This window comes from Lactuca virosa, chromosome 6 (assembly GCF_052849685.1).
Source record: "Lactuca virosa cultivar CGN04683 chromosome 6, Lactuca_virosa_CGN04683_v6, whole genome shotgun sequence".
NCBI lineage: Eukaryota > Viridiplantae > Streptophyta > Magnoliopsida > Asterales > Asteraceae > Lactuca > Lactuca virosa.
Window position 1 is genome coordinate 99,352,164 of NC_136431.1, and position 10,104 is coordinate 99,362,267.

The 10,104-nt window shown below is 39.3% G+C and overlaps 1 non-coding gene across 1 annotated transcript; it reads right to left on the bottom strand.

The window, feature by feature from the left end:
- Positions 1–9,742: 9,742 nt before the first annotated feature.
- LOC145122924 (5S ribosomal RNA) lies at positions 9,743–9,861 on the bottom strand. The gene has a single exon (XR_013714810.1). It is a non-coding gene; the product is annotated as a 5S ribosomal RNA (ribosomal RNA).
- Positions 9,862–10,104: the final 243 nt, after the last annotated feature.

The following is a 10,104-nucleotide window of genomic DNA, read 5'->3' on the forward strand; positions in this document are numbered from 1 at the left end:
AAACTACACGTCTACTCTTTAAATGGGGAAAAACACTTAGTGACCACCCAATAGTTGTCACTGACTATATATATATATATATATATATATATATATATATATATATATATATATATATATATATATATATATATATATATATTAATTTTCAATTAATAAAAACTAAAATATTTTTAATTAATATTTTTTATTTTTGAAAATAACTACATCTTTATTTTCTTTTTATACATAATTTCGCAAAGACTGGTTACATTATTGACCGGTCCTTATAAACATATTACTATAAAAATATTTGGAAAAAGTTGAAAAAATAAAAAGAAAAACACATTTGAAAAATTCATTTGTATTTATATTTTGACTAAATAAGGAGACTTGACTAATTTTGACCAAATTATAATTATACAGATAATTTTTGTAAACACGATTAATTGGTGTAGCAAGGAGGATAAACAAGGTTAACTAATTTTGACTACCAATAAAGAGTACTATGCCCTAAATCGACTCAACACATCTCTTTTGCCCTAAATTGATACACAACAATCTCCAGTTTGACAACATCGCACGGACCCATCGTCGTCAGGCCATTGTCGTCGGTCCATCGCCGTCGGTCCGTCACCGCCAGTCCATCGTCGCTCCATCACATCTCCTTCCAAGCATTCAGATACTCCGAGATAACCGTCCTCCATCGCTACAATGGCATTACAAATTCAACATGTTTGCCGGCCAATTCCGCCGCTGCCGTCAACTGGATCGCTGCCATCATGGCCGACTAAACAGTTTACCATCGGCAGAGATGTTCACCGATCCGTTGCTTCAACCAAGTCGATCGGTAGTAAAACCAGAAAAAACTTGAGGTCTTCGGTGAAGGTGAGATCGAGCTTGGAGATGTCCGGTCCAACGGTCGTTGTAGGTCAGGTTACCGAGGTTGATAAGGATACATTTTGGCCAATCGTAAATGCCGACGATGATAAGACCGTTGTTCTGGATATGTACACTCAATGGTAACTAATTAGCTCAATTATTTTCTCCTGCATTTGCTATTATTTAATTCCGTGATTGCTTTTCTGAGGAGGTCAAATAGGGTATAATTCTCTTTTGTGATATCAAAACCCTAGACTTGGCTCCGTGGAGTGTTTGTTTATGGAATAAATGTGACATCCCCAATTTCACGACCAGAAAAGACCGATTTGTTTATGCTTTGTTTTAAAATCAGAGTAATCTTTTAAAGAAAACAGTTGCAGAATTTGTTCCCAAACAAAATATGATAAAACTTTATCAAAACATTTCTCAAAGAGAATGTACTTTTCATTAAATAATAAAACCTCGGGATGTCATGTTCCGATAAAGACCAAAAAGCATAAACACTACAATTTAACCTTACAGCAGTTATTTCCAACTACTGGTCTATAATCCCAAATATCTCGTCAAGTCAACCAACTTATACTCTTGTGCCATTACCTGTAATGCAAAGAAAACTGAGTGGGTCAGGCTTGGGAGCCTGGTGAGCATTTAGGGTTTTTGACCCACAATAATATAATTATTATATTCAATCATCAATCAATCAATCAATCAATCCAAATTACCCATCCTCATTATCTCCTTTATTTCTTAAGGATTTACCCTAAAAATCAACTATCCTTTATTCATTTATTCCTAAGGATTGACCTAAGGAATTGACACAAAGTCCACCACTGCCAAGGTCCTCAAATTAGAACCGGTAAACACTTAGTTCAACATACTTAACGAACACCTAGTTCTAACACTCCTAGTGAACACTTAATTCAAAACATCTGGTGAATACTTAGTTCTAAAACACTTAGTGAACACACTCAGTTCAACAACACCAAGTGAACACATCTAGTTCAAAAATACTTAATGAACACATTGAGTTCAAAAATATCAAGTGAACACATAGAGTTCAAAAATACCTAATGAACACGTTAAGTTCAAACACCAAGTGAACACATAGAGTTCAAAAATACCTAACGAACACATAGAGTTCAAAAACACTTATTATTTCGTCTCACATCAACTATTTCATCTACCCATGTTCCACCCAACATATTTGTAGATGCAAACACATATACAGTTTAAATCTTTTAAAACCTGTATAAAACATTAGTTCAATATCCATCTCAAGTAAACAAACAATGTATAAACACATAACACGTACTTCATAGCAAATACTTCATATCTATGTGTTAGAAGAAAGTAACTACACACTCACTTGATAAGACGATGATCGGACAACACCTCGTCTCTTAAAACAATCGTTTCCGATAAAACCAGGATGTTTTCCCAAAAAACTGGGCTTCATGTGGACAGAGTTTCGGATTGAAAATATAATTTTCTCGGGAACTTCGGAGCGTCGGGACTTGCTTCGGGTGTCGGGATGATATCAGGGCTTCGGGGATATTTCTCGCAAAGTAGAAGAAAGAAAAAGGGGTGAAAGAAGTGGAAATTAGCAAAAAGATCGGCAGCCCTCATGTTCTATTTATAGGGTGCTGAACCCTGATTTACGCTGGGCGTACTCCGCTGTCAACATGTACGCTGGGCGTACACCTAGTATGCTGGGCGTACTGGGTGGATCAGACCGGACGCGTCACGACTTTGGATAAGCTCCGAATTAATATTTTTATTTATTTATTTTATTTATTTAAAAACTTCAGAAATACATAACTTCTGCATACGAGCTCCGTTTTTGATGTTCTTTATATCCACGCGTAGGTGAGACTATGCTCTACAACTTTCATTTAGACTCCGTCGGCAAATTTTTAATTTATTTTTATTATATTATTTTTAGTAGGTCGGGACAAGAAAACTCCATTAGAAATTCATAACTTCTTCATTTGACGTCCGTTTTCGTCTGTCTTCTTACCGTTGGACTACTATTGACGAGATCTTCGATTCCCGTTTAGATTGTTTCGGCTAGAAATCACTCGATCTCATATTCGAACTTTGGGCTGCATACTGCTAAGTCGAAACTTAGAAAAATCATAACTTCCTCATACGAGGTCAGATTTAGACGCTCTTATTATGTATGCTCTCGGTTTAACGTATTCTACGACTTTCATTCAGATCACTAAGGCTAAATATCGTTCTATCGTAAATTCACTATTTACATCACACACACCGGTTCTGTCGCGAAACTTCGACAGGTCATAACTTCCTCGTTATAACTCGGATTTCAGCATTCTTTATATATTCGGAAACCTTGCCACGACCACTACAACATAGTTAATATTATTCATTCTAAATAATATACTATCAAAAAAGTAACTTTTGATGCTTATCGTCTCTAAATTGACTAGACCGGATCTACGGGCGTTACAATTATCTCCCCCTTAGGATGATTACGTCCCATAATCATCAATGAAATACGACTTGTATAATGATTCCATACGTTATCTCTTCATCCTAGGTAATAACCGTGTCACACCCCCAAACCAAGGATGGCGGAAACGTCCGGGGATGGAGGACTTCATGTAGTATCACAACAACGAGTATAATAATGCTCAAAGTAAAAACAACCATCATAAATATAATTGAAAGGGTTACACCAAAGTATATGTTTACATGATTCAAATCAATTACATTTTGTTGACAAAATATGAAATGTTTGACGCCTTAACGTCCCATCCTCAAAAGCATTCGATTACCTGTCTAGTAATTTCCTGAGAATACAAGTTGTTTGAAAAAGTGTCAACACAGAGGTTGGTGAGTTCATAAGCATTTGTAGGCAGTTTATGAAAAGTTTTTCCTTGTAAAAGTAGTGTTTGTTCCAGAAAAATCCAATATTTTCCTTAATATGTAAAGTAGTCTTAAAACCCAAAGACCGAAGTGTACAAGTAATTTGTTATACTTATGATAAAATAATGTAAGTTCAAATCTACGTAAACTCGTTTGATTTCAATGAATTCCCCGTAAATTCTATGTTTGTTAATACTTAATGTGAGCTATTATAAATATACTTAGATTGACCGGTACTTTGTAATGTACCCCTTTTTGTATAAACCCGGTACTTTGTATTCGTACCCCATTTATATGAAGACCCGGTACTTTGTAATGTACCCCTTTTTGTATCAACCCGGTACTTTGTATTCGTACCCCATTTATATGAAGACCCGGTACTTTGTAATGTACCCCTTTTGTATAAACTCGGTACTTTGTATTCGTACCCCATTTATATGAAGACCCGGTACTTTGTAATGTACCCCTTTTTGTATAAACCCGGTACTTTGTATTCGTACCCCATTTATATGAAAACCTTTTGTAATGTAAATGAACATAAACTATACCTATTATAGCTTATCAAAATGTATGAAATGTATATGCAACCTAACTATACCTATTATGGTTTAATATGTTTGTTTGTGGTGTATTATCGTAATGAAACTCCCTTTGTATAAATGTACCCTTTTTGTGTGAGTGTGTTATGTAAAGTATCATAAACTATACCTATTATAGTTTATTCAAATGTTTGTATGTAATGGATGTACTTTGATTATAACAATTTGTTATCTTTTATATTCTATATATATATATATATATCAAAATCCATTTATTAACTGATGCATGTCTATATACTAAGACAAAATGTCATTTATTTGCAATAACATATATTCACATAAGGATATACACCTAGCTCAACATGTTACAAGGTGTAATGAAATTTATAGCCTTTTTCTGTTGTTAACAATTTCTATTACTGTTCTTAGAAAATTTGTAGAAAAATCATCAAAGGTCCAAATCAGAATCCGTAAATTCTGAGAGTTTGGAAAATGAGTCTAGTTTGTTCATAAATTTTCTCACGAATTTTTAGTGACCTCCAACTTAGGTGAAAACGTCCATAATCACAGACTGGTCCGGATTGGTTCTTGAAATGATATGCAGTTTTGTAAAAATCACCATAAATTGTAGAAAAATCTTATGGAGATGTGCAAGTAGCCATTTTAAAGCTAAGAACTTGAACTACTTGCACCTTGTACAGTTTTGAAAACGAAAATGTTTAAGTTGACCAAAACAGTCCGTGAATGGAGTCCAACTTTTCTGATGAAAGCTGTTAGAAGAACTTAGTTGTGTTCTTGGTGTTTTAACTTGTATTCCCCCCCTTAAAACATAAAAAAACATGAAAATGTAGGGGTATGAACTCACCTTGTGTGATTTCAATGGATGAGTGTGGGAGAAGGGAAGTGTTCAACTCAAGAACACTTGAAGAAGCCTTGAAGATTTCGAGAATCTAACACCAAAGGGATGGAATTTGTGTGAGCAATCAATGATTTGAGTAAAAGGAAATATAATAACCATAAGGAGGGTGATGATACTTACCAAATGAAGGAGAAAAGCTGGAAAATGCCTTGGAAATCTCGAATTTGTGTGAGAGGATTTGAGAGAAAAGTGGGTTTGATCTTTGGTGGAAATGAGGGAAGTGAGTAAGAATGAGGAGAGAGAGTGGGAGTCTTTCAGCTCTTTGGACGAGATAATGGCTGAAAAATGATGAGAAAGTACCTTGACATGACCAGGGTAGGCTGGGAGGAGTGGGTAGGGTGGCTGGCCATAGAGTGGCTGGCCATAAAGTAAAGCAAAGTCAACACTCCACCTCAATTATTCACCCACTAGATTTTATTCTTAAATAAAGATTTCCACAAAATTATGTTTAAATTATGAATATTTAGGGTCTTATATGTTAAAATATGATTTCTGGAGAAAATCTCGCGTTAAAATAATTAAAAACGGACTTAAAATGGAGTCGTGGTTGAAAACCGGGTGGAAAATGCCAAATCCGAAGTCAGGAGGGTGACTTCGGCCTTAGGAGCCATGGATCCGAAGTGGGGCTTGGTCGCGGATGCGAGTTCGAAGCGGAAAGGGAAGCTGCGGTCCGGGTAGCTAGAGCCGGAGGCGACTTCGGATGCGGGCTGTTCCATGTGGCTGCGGTCGGTGGCTGCGGTCGGCGGCTGCGGCTGCGGCTAGATGACCGCGGATCCTCAAGGAGACTCCGGTTCAAGGAGGGTTTGATCCCTATAGAGGGACTCCGGCCCTAAGAGGCTATTTTCCAAGGAATCTTCCCGTTTCGCATGGTTTTTCACCAAATCAAGTGTCCGGATGCCCCAATTGATTACAAAAAGATCAAGGGAGGTTTTGAGAGAGATTTGGGAGAGATTTCGCATTCTTGGAGAGATTTCTCATACAGAGAGAGATTTGGGAGAGATTTCGCATTCTTGGAGAGATTTCTCATACAAAGAGAGATTTGGGAGAGATTTCGCATTCTTGGAGAGATTTCTCATACAAAGAGAGATTTGGGAGAGATTTCGCATTCTTGGAGAGATTTCTCATACAAAGAGAGATTTGGAAGAGATTTCGCATTCTTGGAGAGATTTCTCATACAAAGAGAGGTTTGGGAGAGATTTCTCATTCTTGGAGAGATTTCTCTTACTTAGAGAGTTTTGGAAGAGTCAGAGCGAAAGAGATTTGAAAAGATTTCTTTTGTGACCTTTTTGAGTGTTTGGCTTCGCAACGCAAGGTACGTAAATCCCGTTAAGCCATGTTTTAGTGTTGCACACACTCCCGATGAGTGTGCAGTAGTGTTTTATCGCTTTGGTTCATTGTTTAGCACTGTTAAGGCTACGGAAATTCCAACACGTGAATTTTCCAATTGATGTTTTCTCATTAAATTAGTGAATTGTTCAGTAGTTACATAACGTAAACCCTAATATACAAGGGTTGACTGCGTTGACTGGTTTGACTTGTTGACTTAGTTCGACTTTGACTTGACCAGAATTTGACGGTTGTCACATCATCCCCCCGTTAGAAGGAATTTCGTCCCGAAATTTGCATTCTGACTGGGACTTCAAGAGTTTGGGAAAAGATGCGGGTATTTTTGTTTCGTTTGATCCTCGCGTTCCCAGGTGGACTCGGGTCCTCGTTTTGCATTCCAACGAACATTCACAATGGGAATACGACTTTGTTTTGTTCTTTTGATTTACCGATCCATGATCTCGACCGGTTCTTCCACGAAGGTGAGGCTCTTGTGGAGCTTGATCTCGTCGAGAGAGATTACAAGAGCCTCGTCGGATAGATACTTCTGCAAGTTCGAGACGTGGCGGGTAGAATGTACTTTACTAAGCTCGCGGGGTAGATTGAAGTTGCGAGTTACTGGGCTGATTCTGGCAAGAATCTCGAAGGGCCTAATTATGTTGGGTTTTAGCTTTCCACGCTTTCCGAAGCGTACTAAGCCTTCCCAGAATGAGACTTCCAGAGGAATTTGGTCTCTCACTCTGGAGTTCTAAAGGTTTCTCCCTCTTGCTTCTCTTCCCAGTCAAGGGTTGCTCCCTTCAGGGTCAAAGTCGTAAGGGGTTCCGTAATTTGCGGGAAGTTCTAAAGGAACTAAGACGGTAGGTCAGCGAAACCTAGAATTTTGGCGAATTCCCGTCGACGCCTTTGGTGCTGACAAATTCTCAATGGTTTTGATTAATTGAAAGGGTCCTCAAGAATTCCCACATCACTAATAGTGTGTCTTAGGAATTTGACTCTTCAATTCCAAAACTCGTATCTAGAGAACTTCGGGTAAGGCTTCTCTGATCGTATTGTTTCCACGATTTGTTGTAGCTGCTCTCTTTGGTTTCCTTCTTACTACGAGGGTAGATAAGCAAGTCATTTATAATGACAATGACGAACTGATCCCAGTAAGAATGGCGTACCCTATTCATTAAGTTCATGAATACTGCGGGTAGGTTGGTCCTATCCGAGGGGTATTACTACGGACTCGCAGCGTCCGCATCGAGTTTGGAAGATTGTCCTCGGACATCCTTCTCCAATACTCGCGACTGGTGATATTCGGATCTCAGGTCCATTCCTGAAGGGTACCTCGTTCCTTGCGGTTGGTCGGTCTATTCATCTATGCGAGGCAGATAGTAATGATTTCTGCTGGAGATATTGTCGGGGCCTCTGAAGTCGATGGACCTACGGACAATTTGCCTTTCTTCTTGAAGAACCAGACCGGAGCTCTCCATGGTGAGAAGCTTGGTCCTTCAATTCCATTGTTGAGTAGTTCGTTAGGTTTGACCTGGCAGTTCTTGCAGCTCGGTAGGGGGTTAGTCTGTAGGGCGATCTGGTTACTGGAGTCGTACCGGATTCTAAGTTTGTTCGTATGACGATGCGATTACTCGTAGTCTCGGGCGGTCTCCGTCTTGAAGTTCATATTAGAAATCATACATGGTTCATCAATCCCAGTCTCGTGTATATGAGTCGTATATAATTAAGATTGAAAAGGTAGTCGAATAAATGATTCTTCTTTAAGCTCACATCCCAACGAGGAAAAGAAGTAAAAATGGGAATCATTAATTCTAAACCTGTAGAACCTTGATTATATACCACCCTTGTGTATACATTCTTCAGCGATAGATCAACCGTACGGGTCTTTGGATTGAACATGACGTACTGCCCGAGTGGTACTTCAGGGAGGTTTGTTGAGGTTTTTCCGGAAAGGATAAGAAACCTGAGGTACTCTACGCATGAGTACTTCGGAGTTCTGGAATGATGGCTTCGCTAGAAAGATGATTTCGGAGGAAGTGATTTACGCACGAAACTGGTATTGTGAGGATCGAATGGTCTCCAGTTGTATGATAAAAATCGGAGTCACTTGGAAATAAAGGCACTAGATTTGATCATAAAGGCGTTACAGACAAAACACAACGGTGCAACTGTCAACAGAGTTACAGTATTATAGATTTACTACAAGACTATTGCTGCGAACTAGGTATACTACAAAAGACAAGTATACGCAGCACGAGGATCCCTTAACTGACGAGATCTCGCAAAAGATAAGACTCAAGTTGTACTAGTTTTTAGACAGTTTGGGAAGCATACAAAAATACAGCTGATGGGAAGCGTTCATATACTATAGTAGGGTCCTTTGTTGTTCTGGGGTCAAACTCCTCCTGATCCCCCGTCACCCTTCTCTGTTGGGCAGTCCCTTTTGAAATGTCCCTTTACACCACCTAGATGGCATATCCGAGAAATTTCGACGTTGGTGGTTGAAGTAATGTGTTGGATCCGAGCCCTGCAGTGATTGATGGTGTGTCCCTTTTTGTTGCAGTTTAAGCACTGCATTACTCGACAAGGTCCATGATGGTGAGAGTTACATTTGTTGCAGTCTGGGAGGTTGCCAGCATACGGTCTGGCTGGGTTAGGGATAACTGGGATGCCAGTAGGGATGACAGTAGGAGGTACAGATGTCGTGGCCGTGAAGGCTGCCACAGGTTGTTGTCTTTTGTTCGCCCCTTGGGGTGCTTTGCCTTTACCTCTTTTCCTGAACCTTTGTCTGTTATTCTTGGGCTTGAGGTTCGGAGTGTTGTGGCAGTTCGTTACTCGTGGGTGTACTTGGTTGTCACTTGGATTGGAATCATTGATACCCATTCCGCTAACATTTGCATTGTTAGCATTAAGGTGAGTCAGAACAGCTGTCACGGCAGCTGAGACTGCAACTTGAAAGGTAGCTGCATCGATATGAAGGGTAGGGGTTTCGTTGTTCGGCTGACTATTTCCGGATGACGACATGATTCTGTAACATGGGAAGAAAATGAATTTGTGAGCGATTATGGTTGAACCTAGATGTATTTAGATCGTACAAGTAAAGAGTAGAAATAAGTTCTCGAGAGTTTGACCTACATCCCTATGATGTAGTGATAGAAAAGAATAGAAGTAGTTCACATAATGGTCTCAAGACGTTTAACGTTCAAACAGAGGGGTTCAACACGAGGACTTCCCAGGGGGTCACCCATCCTAGTACTACCCTCGCCCAAGCACGCTTAACTGCGGAGTTCTGATGGGATCCGGTGCATTAGTGCTGGTATGATCGCATCCATGAAAGAGAATTGGGAATGATCCCTGAGCTAAATTACCCTAGTCCAACAACTTGACTAGAGTGGGTTTCAGATAGACTCCTATGATAGTATGATGGAAGTATTTGAACAAAGAGTGACACAGAATTTAGCCGACTGACAATGTCATTGATGTTTAAGATGTAATAGGCTTGGGAAAATTGACCTTGTAGAGGGTCTTACATCACATCCGGAGTAGGAAAGCTTTGGCCGCCTAAAGGCCTAA